Source organism: Pezoporus wallicus, unplaced genomic scaffold (genome assembly GCF_028554395.1).
Source record: "Pezoporus wallicus isolate ANWC-B61680 ecotype Strahan unplaced genomic scaffold, APGP_CSIRO_Pwel_v1 contig_6872, whole genome shotgun sequence".
NCBI classification, from domain to species: domain Eukaryota; kingdom Metazoa; phylum Chordata; class Aves; order Psittaciformes; family Psittacidae; genus Pezoporus; species Pezoporus wallicus.
The window spans coordinates 243,015-264,880 of record NW_026642757.1 but is presented as its reverse complement, the minus strand read 5'-3'; the positions used below and the strand labels follow the sequence as shown (position 1 = coordinate 264,880).

The window sequence follows — 21,866 nt, the reverse complement described above, 5'->3', positions numbered from 1 at the left end:
CTCCAATTGCCAACAGGCTCAAAGGGAACTGCCACCACAATATCATAGGCTGAATAGTGGGATTGTAGTTTATCTTCCCCACCAGAGAAGCTGAGCAAAAAGAGGAGATGGCTCAGAATGCTTCAAGTAGAAAGTTGATTTGATTTACTGAAATGCCAAAACCTGTAGATAAGCAAAACCACTATGCTGAAGTTTACAGGTGATTTCATTAGATGACAGCACAACAGAGACAATGCATTTGAAGCCTGCTCCTATCAGGAGGACTCTTACTTCAATGTAGAATTGTACATACCTTTGCACATGTTGCATGGAAATCTACAAGCTATACAGCATTCTGGCTTCAGTGTTTGTGAAGACTACAAGTACCCTTTCAGCTACCCAGTGCAAAAACATATAAGGATCATAGCTACATGTAAACATAAGAAAAAGATACTTTAGTGTGATCTAAGCATTCCCAGCTACATAGTAGGTAAAGCAAAGAGATGTATCAGCAACACTCGATAACTATTTTAATCTCTTATGATTTGTTCAGATTATGGGTTCTATGGGTTTTACATCTATTTGCGCAAGTTCAGCAGACATATTGGGAACTACGTATCTTAACAGACTTCTTTTTTTTTTTATTCTGACTTACAAGTCATTGTGGTATCGAGTCTTTCAAGAACCAGCAGAAACAGGTTAGAGAAAGCCATGCCCTCTGCCCAAGAACAGCCTTGTTGCTTACAAGATGTTTATATAGGGTTTATGCAACCATGGAGATGGCAGTGGTTTGGTTTTCTGCCATCACCTGCAAGATATGATACTACTGGGTGCCCTGGTCATGTATAATCTACAAGATGTAGTGCTTCTAGTAACAGGGAAAAACTGCTCATCTCGCATGGTTTAAATCAAATCAGGATTGAAGTGGTTTATTGATTTATTAATGACACATAATTAACCAGCAATCAGTGAACTATACATTCACGATCAGTATCAGCAACACAAAGGACAAACCACAGCACTGGACTACATCAAAATCTTAGTAAGTATGAGCAAGTTTCTAGCTACCTTTCTACAAGCAGGTCTTAGCAAGTCCCTACCCATATCCACAAACACATGCAGGTGAACACTCACTCTGGTGAGCATGGTTTCCTCAGGATCCTCAGCCTTGCCACACACAGTGGATACATAATCACATACCCATCCCAAGAGCTGATGCCATCCAGGCTGTTTTACCAGGGGTGAGACATGATAGGTACTCATGCTACCTTTTTTTCTGCATTCACAGTTTGAAGAGTTCAAGTTTTAAATTTCTGACCTTAATTAATCAGAAAAAGTTGCTTCTCAGGATTTCAGACCACTAGGATCAGCAAAGTCTCCCTCTCCACCCACCATTTGAACAGCAGAAGAAACAGAGCATCTTGAGATGGTAAAAGCTCAGTCAGGAGGCACATTGCTTTTGTAACAAGCAAAAAACACTGCAGCAAGAGGTATACCTCAGGTAGCCTCCCCGCTGACCAGGCATCAGAGCACCATCTCCCACAGACCCATCACAGAGACACTGTAAGGGGCTAAAGCTTGGAGCTGAGCTCCGATATAAGTGTTAATATCAAGCACCTTCTAAGAGATACCTGCGTATCATTTCACAAAACAAACTGGAGATGGGATTTGGAAAACATTGCAGTCATTTTCAAAATTACTAGGCAGTGAATCTGCAGTTGTTCTTTGTGCAGATTTCCCCATGTTTTTGCTCTTATTCATAAAAGCACCTGCAAAACTACTGCAAATATACACGTGCCCTGCGCTTACTAATTATTACAAAAAAAATCCTGCAATCTTTTAAGCAATTTTTTAATGGAGTTTATTCACAGTGAACTAATGGATTCGATGAACAAAATTCTGTTCACAGCTCTCCAGGAGCAATTGTTCTGATTACAAATTAAAGTAATTTGGTCACTTTGTATTCCCCAAGTTCCTTTCCCATGCAATCTTCAAAACACATTTTTTAAATACATCTTGCCACTCTGGTGAATGCTTCCATTTCCTGTGCCAAAACCCCACAGGAAGCAAAGGAATAATAATTAAAATATATACTTGTCTGAATTTTTAATTAATAACATGCTCTGTTTATTCCTTTTGCATTACTGACAAATATTTCAAGTACATACATTAAAAGGTTCAACAAATTTGGTAACAGATATATTACACACATCTGTTGTTCCCTGAGGATATACCCCCTACCAGTCATACAGAATTCCTTATCTCTGGTTTATGTGCCACCTACCATCTTGTTTGCTGTTGAGCAAGCTGACATGGAGAAAAGACTGGTGTCGAATTTAAGCTGCAGAAAGTCAGAAATCCCCGGGAACTAGGGAGTTTCCTTTCAGAAAAATCTCTGTACCATCTGAGCTCAAAGTATAACATAGCAAAACAGATTCAGAAATCAAAAAAGACTTAGGTTTTAAAGAAGCATCACATTTAAAAAAGGGCATGCCACTCAAATAATAAGCTGGTTTCTGGTTAAAGTTTTCAGAAGAATATCTTCTCAGCTGCTAGACACTCTCTGGAGAAGATTAAAATAAACCTTCATGGTCTGCTACAGGCTCTGGTTACCAGTTTCTGATTTATTATCCATTTATTTGGAGCAGAGGAATTGCCTCTAGTCCTCTTATTCTCATCCCAGCTGCCTACCTTCTCTATATATGTGGATGGCAGAAATGGCTCCATGTTCTTTCAGATGGGGCAATCTTTTTAACCTTGATGGGTTTAAGTGACAGGAGGGAAGCACTGCTGCAGCAGAGAACAGTTTCTTTCTTGCCTTTATTGCTTTCCAGGACTGTAAATCTACCAACGTCTAACCTAGTTTCCCCAACTTCTGGTTCAAAAAAACCTTGTATTCAGTTTCAGACTACACTTTGACCTGGCAAAAAGAAACACATGCTACTCCAGGCAAACAAACCTGTTCATTATCTACACAAACAAGAATTCAGTTTTCAATTCAGTTGTGTTTTATGTGGGCAGAGCTGTACACCTGAATATAACCTTGCTCTGGACGCAAAGGCACAAAACATTTAGCTCTTCGAAGTGGAGCAAACCATTGTAGAATGTTTCACTCAAGGGCTTGTGGAAGCAGAAAGTAATGCATTATAATAGAGGGAATCTCTAAAAGCCTGCAGCCCAAAAACACCAGTGTATCTTCCAGTGTAGTTTGCCCCCCGGCATAAAAACTGCAGGGAAGCAGCTCTCCACCAGCTGGCATCTGCAGTAAAAAGAGCAAAGTTCCCCCCTCAGGAAGTGAGCAGAGCTTGTCCTGTGTGTTTGCTATCTACCTTTCGAGATGCGTCTCTTCATTAAAAACATGTTTAAGCTCCTGCTCCTTGCTACATAGTGGAACAGAACTGTACTTTATTTCCCTGAGGTGAGACACCTTCTGAGGAAAACCTATTCCCAACAGTTTTGCAACAGCACATATCTCACATGAGGAAAGAGTGCTGCTGTTTTGCAGAGACAAGAATCTTGATGGCCCCAGCTATCCACCACCTGCCCAATCCCCCCATTCCAACAGTGGAAGGGAAGCAGGGAATCTGACACCTTGGCCAGAGATGGGTTAAGGTTGAGTTCAGGAGCTGCAGAAGATGGCAATGGAGCTGAGAGTGTTCATGTGATGATCTCCCTTTTCTACTGCCCCGGTAGCTGAAAGGAAAAAGCTGGAAGAGCACTGTCATCAAAATACAGCATCACAGACTACACTCCTGGGCTTGCAGGCAGTAGGGTAAGGACACAGAGGCTATCTCACCATTGGAGGCACCAACACAACACAACCAAGCACTGAAGCAACCTTCACAGTAGCCAAGCAAAAGTTACCCTTGGCATCTGGAGTTGGACTTGCCAGATGCATCTGGGGTTTCACTATCAACTGGTAATAAGCAGCAAGTGAAGCTAACCAGGAAGGTGGGAAAGTGCTATGCCAAAAGACACAACACGGCCTTTTCAGCATGGGATATCACAAGCCTCATGCTGCGACAAAATTAATGATCTGTATCCATTCCTAGCCTAGGAGTGAAATCCCATCTGCCTGGTAAATGCCATGTCAGCATGCCCAAAGCACCTGTGGGCCACTAGACATCTGACCCAGAGTAACCCTGAAATTACAGGGAGAAGGAGAAGGTGTTACTTACTGCAGCCAATATATAGTGCTACTTTATTGCTGTTAACTCCCTGTGGCTTTCCCTCTGGAAGAACATTTTGTTTGCCTTCCCACAGCATCAGTACTCATGAGAAAAGAATATTTGTTTAGAGCTTTAGGGGACTGACGGGATGAACAAGGTCTCCGGGCAGACACCAACCAGTTTGCTTTGAGAGGAACCCTGGAGGTACCTGAACATTACTATTGCTTCCAACACCATCTGGTGGGAATTTTACAAGCATGACAGACTGCTTATTGTCCCAGCAACCTGAATTTCTACTGACAATAATAGTTATTATACTTGAATGTGTGCTTCATATTTTCACTTGTGTCCACTGTAAAAGGATAATTTTAGGTACCAGTTGCCAATAGCTGGTCAATATCTCACTTGAGGAAATGCTGTATTCATTTGTAAAATAATTCTGCCTTGCATACTGGACTAGAATCCTGAGAAAAACTGCAATGTTGAAGCAATACACTAAGTCCTCGTAATGAAGTGCATTTTTCGAAACCTTAGGTCACATACTATCAATACGCATTGCCACTTAACCAAAGATGCCATTTCCCTGGAAGTTGGATAAAACACGATCAATAAGATCTGCGGCAACAATATCCCTTGTGCTGATGAAATGAGAAAGTTTATTTTAAAGGTAAGTTGTAAATAGAAACCCAATTATTAAGCAGAGAAACCAAATTTTGCCTTGTTCGACTGATATAACCCTGCAGCCATCAACATACAGTGCAAGCTTGATGAATGAACATTGCCATGTAAGTCAAGATGCAATAAATATTACTAATACGCTGTCACAGAAATTGGATTGCTTCACTCCCCTCTTGTTCCTGACTCACAAACAGCCAGCAAATCTCTAGATTGCTTCTGTCTAAGTTATGAAGGCAGCTAAGGAACCAATAAAACTCTGCATACAGCACTACTATTATTTCATGAGATGGTGGGAGATAGCACCCAAAGTTCAAACCCTGCACCATAAAAGCAGTCAGGAAAAGAAGAACCAGTTTGAGTTAGGTATGATCAGCTAGGAGGCACAATGACATGCAGGCAGACTAATCAGAAAAACAAAACAGAAATCAGCTCTTGTCACCAAAGAGGAGCAAGGTGTGCCTAACAGAGGTGCAACCACACAAAGTATTTCAAACCATCTGCTATGCATTGACACAACAGCAACTACAGCAGAATGCTTTTCCTCTACTGCTTGAATAGTGCTCAGTGAGCTAAGCCAGCATAGTTCTGGTAATCAACAGTTGAGCATTTTCCATAGTAGAGTCACATATTAAGAACTTGGCTTGAAACCACTCTAACACCAGATAATTATTTACAGGTACATAAACCAACATTTTGAAATGTGAGCTGCAAAGCTGCACAAAAGTTAGTACATTATCTGTTATTATTACGTGAAAATGAGAGTTGTACGGTGCCATCATATATCATCAAATGAATCTCAGTAGCCCTTAGGATTTGTGATGGCAGCACTAGTACCAGACCAAGTGGTTGTACAGCCAAGAGGCAAGAGAATACACAGCATCCTTTCCTTAGGAAAACAAGAAAGTAAACTAGGCTTGTCACCAGGCAGTCCACTAAAGCAAAGCAACATCCCTTGCAATGAATTACACATCTGAAAATGCTGCCCGCTACTAAACATCTGCCTGATAGATACCCTGCAGGCTGATCAAAGCCAATGGGAAGTTCTCTGTGACTTCAGTACCTTCTGACCGTAATTCGTTCTGGGTTTAAAAGAATGCTTGTAGCCCTTTCAATGCAACCTTGGCATAGACTTGGAGTAGAAGGAAACAGGTCTTATTTAATACTTGAGTCAAAATACAAGAAAACTTCTTGTCCTAAGAGGAAAATGTCTATCGAAGGAAGAGACACTGAAAGCCACACAAGGTTTTTATACAGCTCTTATAAAGCAGACCTTGAAAGCTTCTAGACTCTTCTGGAATATGAGTGAATGAACAATTACAACAACTGCCAAAGCCTTCAATATATCACAGCACTCCATCAATCATAACAAGTGTAGTCCATCAGTTAAAACTGACATGAGACATACAAAAGGCACAAGGATAAACCGTCACTCCAAAAAATAAATTTTAATCCCTTTTCCTATTCAAACAGGGGCAGGAAGGTTAGGTACAAGAAGTCACATAAATTAAACATGGGAGTGTGTGGAAGGGAACAAAATCACTACATTTCTGGCCTCGAAAGCTAAAGGCAGCACTATGATTAAATAATTAAACCATCTCACCTTGTGCAGTCAAGCTAAATTTCAACAGGAGCAATTAATCTTCATGTGGTCTTTTGTATCCTGCCCTATCTGTACTTTCAGCCAGAGTAAAACATTTCCTCATGTTGCCTCTTTCTTTCCGAAAGGTATAAATATATGAGAAAAGAATAATTTCTCATTTAAATTAAATCAATGTCATTTACAAGGCTGCTATTCAAACATAAAGTTTTGTCCTCGTGAGAGTTTTCACGTACATTTGTGGAGCTTAATGCAGGATGAGAAATAGTTTGCTCTTCCTGAAAAAGCATTGAAAATTTCAAATGATTTCCTGTACATCAGGACAAGTCTTAACCTCTGGATTTTTATTTTTTTCCTCCATAAACAAAAACAGGAGACTATCAACAGTCCAGAGCTCACGATCTCACCTGTCATGTGGGATACCAGATCCAAGTCCCCTTGCTGAATTGGGAAGACCATGGACTCCGACCATGGCCTCCAACCGTGGTCTCAGTCAAGATATTTTCTTCTCATGTGTCATTTCCAGCCTGAGAAATTTGTCTCAGTGTAAGGCATTCTGAAAAAAGCTTTGGTTCTCTAGACTTCAAGTCTGGTTTGTACTGCTGCCATTCCCACAGTGCCAGCAAGCCCTGCATTAAGCTCAAACACTCATGCATAAGGCAAACAAGATACGGACATGAAACGGCATGAGGCAAACTATCAGTTCAAAATCACTTACTAATGGAAGGGTATCACATGGGAATGGAACTGTACTGAACCTAAGTTGCAATATACCAAGGCAAACTGTGCAAAAGTAGGTTTGAGCATCAGTATCAGTATTTACACCCGACTCTCAAATACAAACACCTTGATCACCTCTTTGCAAAGTGCCACAGCTTTGTGTGGCATAAGTCCACTTGCAAAAAGTCTGAGAACATTTTTTGGACCATAGGTGGCCCTAATAGAAAGCAAATAAGAAAGAACCTGTAGGAAAAGGTGGCACACATATTACACCGCCCAGCAGCTACAAGCTACCATGCTCTCACCTATCTAACCCAGCATTGAGGCTGCATGTTTACTTTCCCTGGCTGAAGGTACAATTCAGATTTGAATGAGGTCAACTATGAATGGCATCAACATAAAAGATGGGGGGAAGCAAAGAGAAGAAAAGAAGGGCTTTCAGCCTCATCCTCCCTGCAGCCTTGAATCATTGCTTACACAGCTCTCATTAAGCACAGCTGGACTTACAGGGTTCTTAGGCTGCTTTAAGAGGCAACTTGCAGGCAAAGTGTGCTTCCAATTTAATCTTTTAGCAGTTGTTTTAAATGAATACTCCAGGTGGCTATTTAGAATCAGAAAAGGTGAGGAAGAGATAGCTAAGCAACGAATAACATGAGATCATGGGAAAGAGGAGGAAAAAAAAAATAGTAGTTTTCCATTTCAGGAGTTTATTAGTTATCCAGTACAGCATATCCTGGAATATCTCAATGCTTTAGAACTGTACTTTACCCACTGTGACAAATACACAACGTAAAAAACACCACACCTTTTTTTTTCCTCCTCCCTTTCCCTTCCCCTCCAAACCCCAAGTATTTTGTGTTAATGTTTGCCTTTTTTCTTTGTTTTTCTCTCATAGTTTGATTTTTGTTTGTTTTTTTTTATTATTTTCCCTGTACCCCTGCCCCCTTCACATACCTTTTTATTTTCGTTTACTCACTTTTTCACTTTTCACATTAATGGAGTGGAGAGCAAGTCTCCTCTCATTCAAAGTGCAATGCTGCCCTCCAGAGCTGTCAGGAAGAAAATTACTTCAGGAAGCATGAAGCCATCTCAGAATAAAGTGCAGTCGTTCAGATGAGATTGCTGAATCTAGTCTCATATTTATTCTCTGGATTGAAAACCAGTCTGTACGGACACGTTATTTGGCTTAGCCTGGTTCACTGACAATCATTTTTCCAGCTCATCCACATATACAATCTCTGCACTGACTGCAAAACAAACAAGGGACTTTTCTCCTGTGTAAGACTGGAAAAATTCCAACTAATAAATTAAGTCATCGCTTCTTAAAGTCCCTCAAAATAAGGAATGATCTGAAACCTTTAAAATCCTGATTGGAGCATTTATTCAGAAGATATTTACTGAGAAGCCAAGCTCCAGAAGAATGAGTGTTTGGGTCTGACAGGAATTCAGGTACCAAAAAAAAAGTATTTGATTTTAGTTTGTTCTTTAATCTTAGCCCTGGGCATAAATGCTTCTACCAACACCCGTAGAAATGATGGTGTTGGTGTTGTATCACAGCATATCGGGCATCTGTTTTCTACAGAAGATAAAATTTTAGCTATAATTGGAGAATAAAATTACTCCAATGATTTATAATGGGGAAAAAAAAAAAAAAAAAAGCACAACTGGAACAATATTGTTAAAGTTCTGCCTGGAAGAGCTGCCTAGCTGCCTTGTTTATCACCTGCAAAACCATAATGTACAACTTGAGAAGAGCTTTCAATTTCTGTAACACCAGGTTCCCAGTCAGCAATTTTCACTAACTTAAAAAATGCATCACCACAAAAAGCAGACCTCCCTCTTTTTATTAATATAGCTTCCTAATAGCTTCTAGGAAGTAAAAGGTAACAGCAACAACAAATAACACGATTTTCAAACAGTTTTCTCTCACTTCTGAAGTCTGATGGAAAAAAACAAGTCTAGAGAGGAGCTTAAATGTTAATATACAGACATGGATTTCAACCCCCCACAGAAAAGTCTGAGCGTGATGGTATGCAGCCGTTACATCTTAGGCTGCTACATCAAAATTTATTGTTGTGATTTATCTGAACTCTTACAAAGCTCAGGATTATTCCAGTGCAGGAAGACAAGAAGAAAGCAAGGGGAAGGCTGCTTCAGGACTACCACATAGGGAAAGAAAACAGAAAACAAACTCTAAAAATTTCATAAAGCTGGTTCATATTTATTCTTCATTCTGACTGAATATGATAAAATAGCTGCCTTCATCATTGTGACACCACCAACTCCAGAGCTCATTGTTTAGTTCTCTCATCAATGTTCAGACATTCTTAACTCCTTCACACTCAAGCTGAGATGGGTCAGATCCTCTCTGGTATAGACCAGCTCTCTTCAACAGAAACACAACAGAGTTTTATGACAGATGAGAATACAGCCCCCTTTTATTTTGCCAAAGAAATCTGCAGTGCCGAGCAAGCACAGCTCCTTCGTGTTTTGAACTAAGTGCATCTAGGCCATTTTTGCCACTCCCAGCGAGAGTATTCAACCCTTTCAAACATGCAACTCTTCAAATATAAGGACCAAAGAGGCAAGGCGGGATGCCTCAGAGGTCAAACATCATGACACCTGGATGCTATGGATCCTAAGGGATTATTTGATCTTCCCTGAAGCAGCTGCCTTAGAAACAAACCCAAGGTCAGATTTACAGGTTGAGTCCAGCATAAGCATTTTATGATTGACACTTTTACTGCTAAATTTAAATGCTAAGCAGGGCAAGTGAGAAGCCCAGCAAGTGCCCCAGTTCACCGGCCACAGGAAGAGGAGACCTTCCTCCACCCAGCAGCATGCCAGCAAGCTGAGTATGGCACTGGGAGCAGCCCCTTTCCAATTGCTGCACTACCTGGTGACCCAGGGTTAATTGCTCTACTCTTTGCAGCTCCATTTTCCAGGCTTTGAAAACTGAGAAAAATGTTTATTATAACTTACACAGGCTCTGCTATGTGCTGAGATGATGCCTGAAAGAAAACCATTAAATAAGCGGAACTGGAAGACAAACAGAAAGAACAGCAGGATGTGTCTTGATTGTTGATTATCTATTGAAGAACACAAAGTTTCTGCTAAATTTTAATTCAGATACCAAATTGCCAAGCTCTAAGGGTTTGCTAAACTACCATTTACCTCCCTCATACCATTCAATCACTTACGCCTCGCATCATAGACTAGATATTTCATCCCATGTATCTGCATATTTTTCAGGTGCTATAGCCAATTACGATCTAGAAACACACACAATCAATTTTAATACAGAGATTTCAATTAATGTTATAGGAATATATTTTATCTACAACTTTTGGCAATGTGACAAAACTGATACATCTGTGAATATCTTTTTTTGTAACTGCAGTACTGAAGCTTGCACAGCAACATTTTTTTCTCATCGTACTTTTTTCCATTTTTACCTAATTTAGATTTTTTTGCTTAGCATGATTTTTTACATCTCTCTTGCCCCATTTCAGGCATTTCTGATAGCTATAAAACCTTATGCAGAAATGCTGTGTGTCCAAATTTGCTTTCTGTAAAACCACAAATCATGAACATGCACCATACTTGGTGCAAAGGGACAAGGATTCAATTAAAGTATTTGCCATATTCCAACCTAGACTCTACAGAGAACAACAGTTGGAGCTGAAAAATGGATGACAGCTTTTTTAATTATTATTATCTGTTTTAAAGACCAATTTTCCAGATTGTCTCCAGATGGTGGAATTTTAAAGCCAATTTACCTCTTCCCTTCACTGAGAGTTTTGCAGTGGTTTTCTTCAGAAAGCTCTAGTATTTGTAAAATTATAAACTGCTTCCAATAGGAATAATCCAGTCAAAAGAAATGCTTATGTGTTTAAATTGGGATTATGTTAGATAATTATGGTCCAATCTTGTAACCCTCTCTGCTTTAATGGATTCTGAAATGTTGCTAGCAGTGCTTGGGCCTCATCCAGCTCTCTTTTTGGCTCTTCATTTCACATAAAATGTAATATTAGCAGTGATTTTGCTGGCCTTTTTTTATACAAGGACTTTTTTTAAAATTATTTAATAAAATAAATGCCACTTTTTCACACAAAATTGCAATAGTACCCTAAAGCCATCCAGAAAACTAATATCTTTATGAAAAGAACACATTTCAAAAATGAAGCTGTGGCTACTCTTTAAAAACAACTCTTCTATGAGACACATCTAGCTTTCCAATAACACATCAAGTTGCAACTTGTAGTCCCTCAGATTATTCTGGTGAGTTCACCAGAATATAATCCAAGCAGAAATCTGTGAAGAGCTGGAGAATCTATAGTTAGAAAATCAAAATTGTCTGGAGGATGATACAACAACTGAATTAGCAAGACATCTATCAGTACAGTTTCCTCTTCCTTAGCAGCATGTTACAGGTGACTCTTAATGATTCTTAGGTAAATGATTACCACCCATAGCTCTTTAAAACCCCAAATGCCTGAAGCTCCAGAATCAATGGTTGTACCAATTTTCTGGACACTTCTGGAAATTTCAAGAGAATACAGGCACCAATGCCATACGTAACTAGGAAGACAAAAGGATACTCTTTCAGAGGGTATTTACAGGGACCAAATCAGATGAAACAGTAGATCTATGACAAATAGCTAACAGGAGCAGAAGATCCCAGTACCATGGGGGGTTGGAAGGTTTGGCCAGGTATCCTCAGTCACAGCCCTGTCATGAGCAGGTCTGGTCATTCAGCACAGTGACCAGCCATGCTCTGGCAATCTGAAAGGATGGAGGTTACCCGGGCTCCTGGACCAACCCATGCCACCACTAAGCCACCTTAACAGAGGTGGAGATTTCTTCCTCACGTCCTGTCACAATCTCCCTGTCTGCAGCACATGACCACTGCCTCTTGTCCATCCACTCCACGCCCGGAGAGAGAGCCTGACCCCTCTTGTCTATAAACCATGCCAGGTATTGTAGGAGTACAGTGAGATCACCTTAGGACTTTGAGCCAAGCACAGTTGGGTCCCATAGCTTGGCAGCAGTACTGGGTCCATGGCTCATCCCAGCTCACATACTGTGTGAGCTGTAAGCACATACTGCAGCCAGAAAAAAACAGAGAGGCAGGATAGACCATGGCAACAGTTTTGCACTGCTGGTACATGTTTATTTGGAGTTTTGATATTCACCTCTTATAGCAGAGCAACAATGGCAGACAACTATTCTGGAGCAGTATCACCTCCAGAAATAATGTTGGTGACCATATCTGAAGGACCACCATGGAGGAGAAATTACCAAGGATTAAAATAGCACAGTGAAAGGATAATTAGACACCTTCACAATGACTAAAAGTGATGAATGTGGTATGAAGTGATCAAGTGGAGTTAACCATTAACAAGTTTCTCCTTCTTTCTCAAAGTCTTGGTAAACCAGCAGCGGCAGGGGCAGGTGGGAGTCTGCTTTTGCAAGGCATGACAAACACAGAATGAGAAAAACAACATAAAAGAACCGAGGTGTCAGCCTGAAATGATGTGGGATCGCTGTGTTTATAAAGCATAAAGATTTTTATTGCCAGGCTTTCAAGATTCAGCGTTTCTAGCATCCATAAATGACAGCAATGCACACAGAAGCCAAGCAGGGTTGCAAGTGGCAAAACAAAGCATGGCCCCAGCTGGAGCAATGTGACAGTGCAGCGAAGGGGATCCCTTTCACCCAGGCATTTCCTGCTGGAGAAACAAAACAAAACACCTTGTGTCTTAGGAAGACACCACCTCATCCTGTTCCTGATAAAATCCTACCAATGCTCAAGCACAGTCTTTTGATCTGAAATCTGCAAAACGTTCATGAGAATTAATGCAGTCTATTCAGAAACTTTCTCATCTAAGAGAACTTTTATTTGCAACACACTTTAGTTTTATCTTACCAGTGAGATGCGTAAGCTGAAGAAGGTCTGTAAGGATGGGCACAGAGAAGAAAATGGGGCTGGGTGAGAGAGAGTGAAATGAATAGGAAGCAATATTATAAACAAATCATCCATCTTTTTGTCTCTGCTGTGCCAGCAGCAATAATGCAATGCAAAAGCCTTATGTCCTGTACAACCTGCCAAGTACAAAATCAGCACAGCACATCCTCTCTGTCACTGAGATGCAGAAAGAGATAAATTTCTTGAATCTATCTGAACAATAAGTAGATGACGTAGTGTCAATCCCATTAGGAATAAGTGAAAGAAATCATTCAGAGTCATCTCTCACAAGCTGCCAAAGCCAAATGGAGGGGGGGTGGGGGAGGAATATTTTTTTTCTTCTAAAGAATAAAGTGCATTCTTCATGAACGCAATAGAAAAGGAAAAAAAAAAGTGTTTCTTACACTGGAGGCCTGTTGATCATTAGCAGTCTGAGGCCAGCCCAAATCTGCTGGCTTTGGAATAAAAATGGTTTAGCAGACCCTTGTCCTGGCTTGAGCTGAGTGTGTAACTCCAGGGTTTGAGACAAACAGCAGAGGCTGTCTCTGTGGAAGAAGAGAAGCACTAATTCCGAGGCAGACAAGGCCAGCACAGAGAAGTGAGAAGTTTACAGCAACAAAAACAGATTAGAAGAAAAACCACCCTGCACTACATGAGCTTGTTTGTCCCCTGAGAGCATAAAAGGAATATTCTATACCACGGTGGGGGGGGGGGGGAGGCACAGCCTAAGTATCTCATCTAAAATGAAATTGTATCCCCATTTCTGGATGCTCACTGCAGCCCTACACTCCCTGCTGCTGCAGCTGGCACCACTGCAGAGTGCTAAACTCCTCTGTCTTTCCACCTTTTCCCCTTCAAAGGCATTTAAGCACACCCACAGCTGCCCAGATCCGTGCTGGGAACCAGTGCTCAATCTCAGTCAGTCCTTTCAGGCAACCAGTGGTGACATTTCAGTGGGGAACACATCATCCCTCCTCAGCAGAAACAAACATTGCCCTGACACCACCAGAGCCTGCAAGTCTGTGGGTGGAAATGGGAAGAGAGAGGAGATCTAATCAGGCCTCTTGGGGCAAGTGCAGCCTGAATAAAATCCAGTTTAAAAGCCAGGTGTTTGGAGCAGCACTCCAAAAATCTCTTTTTTTTTTTTTTTTTTAATTTAAAGAGAAAAGAGCCCATTTTTTTTTTTCAAAATCCTTCCCCTTATCTGAAGAAAAATTTCAGACTAATGGAAAAAAAAATTAAAAAATAAATAAATATTTTCACCCTTATCATCCAAGCGAAAGTCATTAGGAGTTTCAATTAACAAGTGTCATTTCATTACAGGCAGAAGTTCCTTGGAACAGAAAGATGATTATTTATCTAAATCCCGTAAAAGCACCCTCCTCTGTAGAACAAATTGCCTATGACCAAAGTAATTGGCTCAGACGTGAGAGGTTTCCATTACATGTGGCACACAGCTTGTGGCAGCTAGGAGTATTGGCAGAATCAATACACACATGATAAATAGCATTCGAGAAGAAGCCCTCCCTGATGTACCCACATGGGTTGAACATCTCTAACTCCATACATCTGGCACATGTCTGCCTCACCTAGGAGGAGTGTGGGGATAAGCACAACCCCTGGACCCCTACAACCCTCCAGCTTGGGCCCGTAGAGGCAAGAGAACCATGTCTCTGTCCACAATGCTCCAATTCTGTGGAGGTGAGGCTAGCAATTCAAGCATTCACACAAAGAAATTGTGTTATGTGGTACCAAAGTTATCCACATCTTTATTCCCCTTTGTTTCTTCCCTCCACCTATCCTATCTCCACTTATTTTTAGAGTTTAAGCAAGGTTTTGGTTTATGTCAGCTCTTTTAGAAACACATACACCTTTTTTTTTTTCTTTCATCTTGAAGTCTTGAGCCAAAGCCAGTTGAAGTCAATTGAAAGACAACCAATGATTTCAATAGGTTTTGGCTTCAGCCCTGAATGCACACCACATGCCAGACATGATGACTGGTTCTATATCTGTCTCTAGGAAGCACTTAAAAATTGAAATGAGGAAAGGGAAGAAGAGAGCAAGTCTGTGTATATCACACACTATATGTTCAATTGGCTTCAATAAATTTCAGAAGCAGCACACATGCTGGGAGTTGCTTTCAATCAATAAATAACACAGAGCTTGAACTGTTCACCTGCCACCCCATTACTGCCCCCCAGCAGAGGTGGAATTATCTTTTAGCCTCAAGGTTGCTTGCAAACTAAAAGTTACATTTACAGAAACATCTATTCGCCAGCCTTTTATTTTTTTCCTTTGTTTCCATTACAGGCAGCAGCAGTATTTGACACCCACAAGGACCCTTCTCAGCAAGACATTATATATCACTCCATGATAATACATAAATGACAAAATCTCTCTGATAGCGTTGTGTCTCTGCTGACCTGCTCAAGGTTTAAAGACAGCTGGCAATTAAATGCCATGGCTACAGACCTGCTGAAGGCTTAGGCAGAGTTGTATTTATATTAAGCAAAGGGAATTGTACCTAATGGTATTTTTTAGATATATTTCACAAATGAATTTGAGTAGTATTCATTCTTTCGCTTCTCTTACTGAAATTATTTCTCATGTATTATTGCTTAACAAGCTGAATTCCAACTTGCACCGGCAATTGCCTGGTCTAAAGCAAGAATGTAGCTTCCCTCCCCCACTTCCCCCCACCAAGTAATTTGCCAGGGATTGGGAAAGTAGAAAGATAAAAGCATTTCTTACCAAAACTGTGCCAGGGAGCACTACAAAGTGCTGGGGACTCGACTGATCCTATGGAAGATAAAGCAACTGGCAGAGACTGCCATTTTTTCTTTTTGTTTTCATTCATGTACTTATTTTAGCTATTGAGAGTCTTGTTTTCTTATTAAATGTAGTAAGCATTGCCTTTGCCTAGGAGCAGGCCACCATTCAGTAGCCCTAGATACAGGACTTAGACCAGATCATCTGACCCTAGAACTCCCTCGAACAGCTGTAGGCAATGCACTACAGCAGACATCATCTGCTAACACCTTTATGGGTGAACCAGGTGGGATGGAAGAGGGATGCATCATACACTGGGGTATATGGGAAAAGATGCATCTCTGAGGTTTAGTGCTTGGTATGTCCCCAGGGCAGAGGCAGGTGTGAGGTAAATGTAAAGAGGGATAATTTAGATCAAAGAGAACCTTATGTGTGACAGTAATTGCACAAACCTTCTGGCTCAACAAGAATGAGGAGGGGCACCTGTTGCAGTCAGAGGAAATGACCAATAACCAGAAACAAGGATTAGAGCAGCCACAGGAAGAATGGAATGTCCACGTTTTAAAATTTGGGAGTGAATTTAAAGGTATGTTAACTCCACTGTTTGTTCACAAATGCATGCCATAAGCTGAGAACTTTTTGAACTAGTTTTATCATAGCTGGACCCTTCCCTGTGTTCTAGTCCTGATTCCTTAAGAAAAGAAAGATCAACAATCAAATTAGCAATGCCACAAAGCTTCCCTCTTCTCACCTTCTACGAAAGCCCTCTTAATTTAATACAATCTGTCCTTGCTTCCGCTATTCAGCTACAGCAAAATAACCCTATGAGAACAGTTAGGCCTATAGAAATCATGAAAGTTTCAAGTTTTCTAGCATAACCAAACTTAGGCTGGCAATTACCCATCTCAAAGTGAGGATGCATTACAGTTCAGACCCAGAATAGAACAACCTGATGAAGCTATAATTCTCTGTGCACACATCATTAAGAAGCCTTGGCCATTTAATTAATAACCTTACAATTTGCAGTAAATCCAGTGCCACAAAGATACACTTAATCTTCCATCCACTTAAAAGAAACCCCTTCCACATCAGATGAAGATGACACAACCACATCCTCAGCTCTTAGCATTCCTAGACATTTTCCTTAACACTCAAAAGAGAGACATGAGTAATAGAGTTTTCAAATGCATTCAGTGCTACAAAAATCTCCACTTCTATTCCAGTCAATAGGAATTTTCCAATTGATTTCAGGACAAGAAAATGAAAATAAATATTGTGCACTTAAAAAAAGAAATCTTATTTTATATGTATTTTTGTTTGAGGTTGGTTTGGGTGGTTGTTTTGTTTTTTTTTTGTGTGTGTGTATGTTTGTTTTTCAATTCCAAATATAATTAGAGTTATAATGTATAACAAATTTTAAAAGAGAACATAATTCATATGTCTCATAATTCATTAATATAATTCACAGGGACCTCAGAGGCTATAGCCTGCTGTTTTATGATCAGTATTCCTGCCATGCTTATCAATTAAATACAGTGATAAAATTCACAAGTCAGTTTTTCATATAATGTGTTGGAAAAGAAAAGGTATTAGATTTCATACAATAAAGTATCATTATTAATCATATTTATTGAACCACTGCCTGCAACCAACTGAGAGACAAGCTAGGTCCTTCTCCTATATGTGCACTGAACTAAAACTAACTCTCTCTTACACAAGTCAGTCCCCATCATCACATTGCTTTTGCTAAAACTATTAAGATCTCAGCATGGTGTGGCAATCTCGGTTGAGTCAACTGCTCTTTTCATACTAACAGAGATCTGAAATGTGCCTAGCATTAAGAAAGCCACAGATCTAACAGCACACTGACTCAAAGATAAGACCATGCAAAATCTTTAGTAGTCAGAGAAAACCTAGCAGAGAAAGCTAGAGAAATGCTCAGGCATCCTTATGTTACAGAAGCAACATCACAAGGCAGTCAATGATATGTTGGAAAAATAGTTGAGGCATCCAGACTTACCTGGTGAGGACAAGGAGAAGAACCTAAGAACTAAAGTTTTTTAGGAAGGAAATGACACTGAGGAACCAGGGAGTTTAAAATTGGTGAGGAAATGAACTAAGGACCGAGGTGCCTTAAAAGACTGAGAAAGGGAATGAAGTAGATTAAGATGACTGGGAGAAAGACACAGATTTGGACGGCCTGTGAATGTTAAAAGGAAAAACTGGTAAGCAGATCAAGAAGCATTTTCCAAGTAGTGCATAAAGTGCCTTCTAAAAGAAAATGAAAACTCAAACACCTAAATCACCTAGGCCATTTCAAAATGTCACTAATTTCAGAAGGGTTATTGTGACCCAAAAACTTTTTAAGTTTTTCAGTCGTTAGTCAGGTCAAAGTTTGGAAATTAAGGCTATATGATTATAGCTACAGGTTGCCTAGGAAAGGAACTACTAAGAATCGGTGGATTAAGAATTTCACATGAAAGCTGTGCAACTGGTTTCCTTTCTATCTCCCTCCTGCAAGGAGGATATAGTTATTTACACCTCTTGGACCCAACACAAAAAAAGACTGAATGCCTACAGGAATATCCTTCTATATGGTATAATGGGACAACTGAATTCAGTTTCAACATCTTTAGAAAGAGACAGGATATGTGTAATCTGTGGTTATCAATAAGCAGATCAGCAAGGAAATGAAACGTTATAGTTGGAGACTGAAAGACTTTGCAGACAGGTCCCAGTCATTTAAAGCCTGAAACTGGTCATTTTACTGCCCTGGCACATACTGTGGTATTTGAAAGCAGTCAGTGCAAGCTGAAAGATGTCACTTCTAAGCACTGCTTGGGAAGATTAGCTTTGTTTGTACCATGAGATAGAGGGGAAAAGTCCATATGGGACTGAATATTTGTAAACTAAATGTGGTATATCAACATATGGAAGTGGTGGCTTTCATGTGAATCAAGAAAATACATAAAAATAGCTTTGGGAAGAAAGACTAATGATGTGAAAGCAAATCTTACAGAATGCTGATATGAATGTGGCCAAAACCAAGTCATTCATCAATTGACCCGCTTTTTAGTCCATTTCAAGCAAGAAATATCTGTGAATATACAGTACTACAAAGTTTATATATATATATTAAAAATTTGTATGTGTGCACATGCATGTGTGTATGAAGTTCATGCTACTGCCTTAAAAACCACCATGTAAAAGCAAAGGAGACTATAGCAGAAAGACCACAAGCGCACCACTTCACCACTTAGAATTATCACACAGGAGATGCTTTCTTGCTGCTGTTTTGCAAGGACATTCCATTTTATTCACACACTTTCCATCCTAATTGTCCATCAATAAGAAGTAAATAGGTTCTACTGTACTTTACACTAGAACTCTAGTGTCAAAATGTCTGTTAATTGAGCCTAGAGGTATTCCTCTCTTGCAAACCTTATTCAATTTGTTCTTTCCACATAAGATAGGTGGGTGGCAATTTTGTCTCTTCTGTAGAAGAATGCTCTATGTTCTTAACTGCTTTTCCATTACAGGAAGGCATGTCAAAGTCATGCACTCTCTCTAAACGAATAGTGTGCATGTGCAAAGTACACATCTCTTATACTGTCCATTAGCTTAGAGTATTGCACTTACAGTTATAATGGTCTATTTTTCCTTCTTCCATGGGTAATGGTGCATGGAATGAATGTCTGAATCTTGAAATGGCACTACAGACTACTAATCTTTAAAAAAGTTTCCAGCAGCAATAAAGGCACAGGAAAGCAATCGTTTGCAGTGTCTTTGTGATGGGGAAGAAGCCATCAGCTCAGTTTCACTGCAAGTAAAAAAAAAAAAAAAATTAAAATCATAGCCTTAAAACAAAACAAAAAATAAAAAAGGAGGAGAAAAATGGGGAAAGGAAAAGAAAAAAAAGAAAATAAAAAAAGGCGGGGTGGAGTGGGAAGGGAAAAACCCCAAACAAACAAACCTCACAGAAACCAGTCTTCAAGGCAGAATGCAAAGCACACTTATCAGCTTATCAAAGAAAGACTTCTAGGGACATTTTATTGTTTATTCCATTGCTGCTTAAAATTCTTGGTACAGGACTCAGTGCCCTAGGTTGCTGATGACAGTCGTACAGTTACATTTACCCTGTATTCAATCTGCTGTTGAACTGTTCTCCACGCCCTCAGTTTTGCTGAAGTTTTTTCATACAGTAGCAAGAATTTCAAATAATTGCCAGGAGCTGCCTTTCAGTTTCAGCACAAACTATTGGAAGCTGAAAAAAGGAGAAGACAAAGCCCATGAATTAGCTACACCTGCATGTATAACCCCCTTAGAGCATTCTGCTATTGTTTGACTTTTACCATGCTAGTATCTGAGATGCACTGCACTTAAATGGATTCTATATGTCTTTCTAGATTAATCCTAGACTCCTTGGTGCACTATTAATGTCCTGAATGGACTCCTGTCAAAGTGACACATCTCATACTGAATAGAAGCGTTGCAAGTGAAGATGATGACAAGTCAAGACTGGGCTGTCATAACCATGAACAAAACCACAATGCTAGGAAAGGAAACTGAGACGCAAGAAGCTCTCTAAAATGTGATTCACACCCTCTCTCCCCTCATCATATTGTTGAATACGGTTTTAGGAAAACCTTAACAGCACCTGGAAATTTAAGTTTTATTTCCACTGAGTATACACACCACCTATAGACAGAAGTCATGCTTCACCTCCTACTTTCCCAGGAAACTTCTGCTCTTGATACTTGGAATTAAGACAGCAATAGCAACTTCATGTCCCTCCATCCACTCCACTGCCAGTGTTCCCCCTTTGACCCTAATGGTAGCAGCTATTTCCTGTAGTCCAGACACTCGCCTACTCAAAAATAAGCTGTGAAGCTGATGCTTGAGAAAGCCTCTAAAAACCAGTTCTTTAACAACAAATTTTACCAGATTGAGCCCTAGAGTTAAAAATATGGGCAGCTGTCCATTCAAGTGACCAAAATGCAAAAAGTAAGCTAAACCTGAGGCAGCACTATGAAAAAGCTCTCCCAGCACCACACAAAGGTCCAAGGCTCTCCACCTCCTGAAGACACTTCTAATGCACAAAGGCACAAGCACAACCTTGTGATCACCAGCAGGCTGCAAATAACATGGTCCCAAGCCTGTTAAGCACAGGCTGTTAACACACTCCTTCTTACAATGACCAAGAGGGCCCATGTGTCACCACAGTGGTGTAACAGAGACAGGCTCTGGCAGCCATAATGTAAGATAAGAAACAGTGTCAAGTGTATTTGGCAGATGTAGAGCAAATACATCTTTATGTGATCTTTAAGTGACTTACCAGCTAGTGCTGTTCCTTCAGGTAGAGTCAGGGCTCTACACAATTAACGAACGACACACAGTTATGAACGCGTGGGGACCAGCCAGCACAATTCCTGAACTGTCTGCAATAGCAGAATGACTGGAGAGATGAAAGCAGAAGTCAGACCAACAAACTCAAGTAGTTGTTAACTGTCATATAGCATTTTTGTAGAACAGGACATAAAAAATAAAAAATAAAAAGGGCATATAATGCTATGTTGACACATGTCATCCTAAAGGATCAATTTACCAAATGGATTTCATCCTCACAAATCATGATCGAGATGACATATTGTCATGACACAAAGTCATGACACATAGTCATTACACCAGTGAAGATCGGTTAATTCCACCTACTTGTTAGGTTTACAGTACATAATACAATGATATGTCAAGAAAAATACAGGCAATCCCTCAAAACCCCTTGGCAGACACTATAATGCAGGAACTTCTGCACTGAGAAATTCAGTAACGAAAGGGCTGCACCCTTTTGAAAATAAAATCATCACCCCCACGTGTAAAGGCATTTTGTCAGAAATCATCTGAAATAAAAGAATAATATACTGTCTGTCACACCACTGGTGATCATTAGTCTGCAAAATTGCTTTATTCTTCACCTTTTCTGTCTGTA

General features: G+C 40.1%; 1 long non-coding RNA gene across 1 annotated transcript in view; it reads right to left on the bottom strand.

Annotated features, from left to right (window-relative positions):
* Window positions 1–19,979: 19,979 nt before the first annotated feature.
* The window catches only part of LOC130611483 (uncharacterized), a 44,621-nt gene continuing 42,734 nt past the window's right edge, over window positions 19,980–21,866 (bottom strand). The window contains exon 3 of the long non-coding RNA XR_008975245.1: window positions 19,980–20,144. This is a non-coding gene — a long non-coding RNA (uncharacterized LOC130611483). The remainder of the gene's footprint in view (window positions 20,145–21,866) is intronic.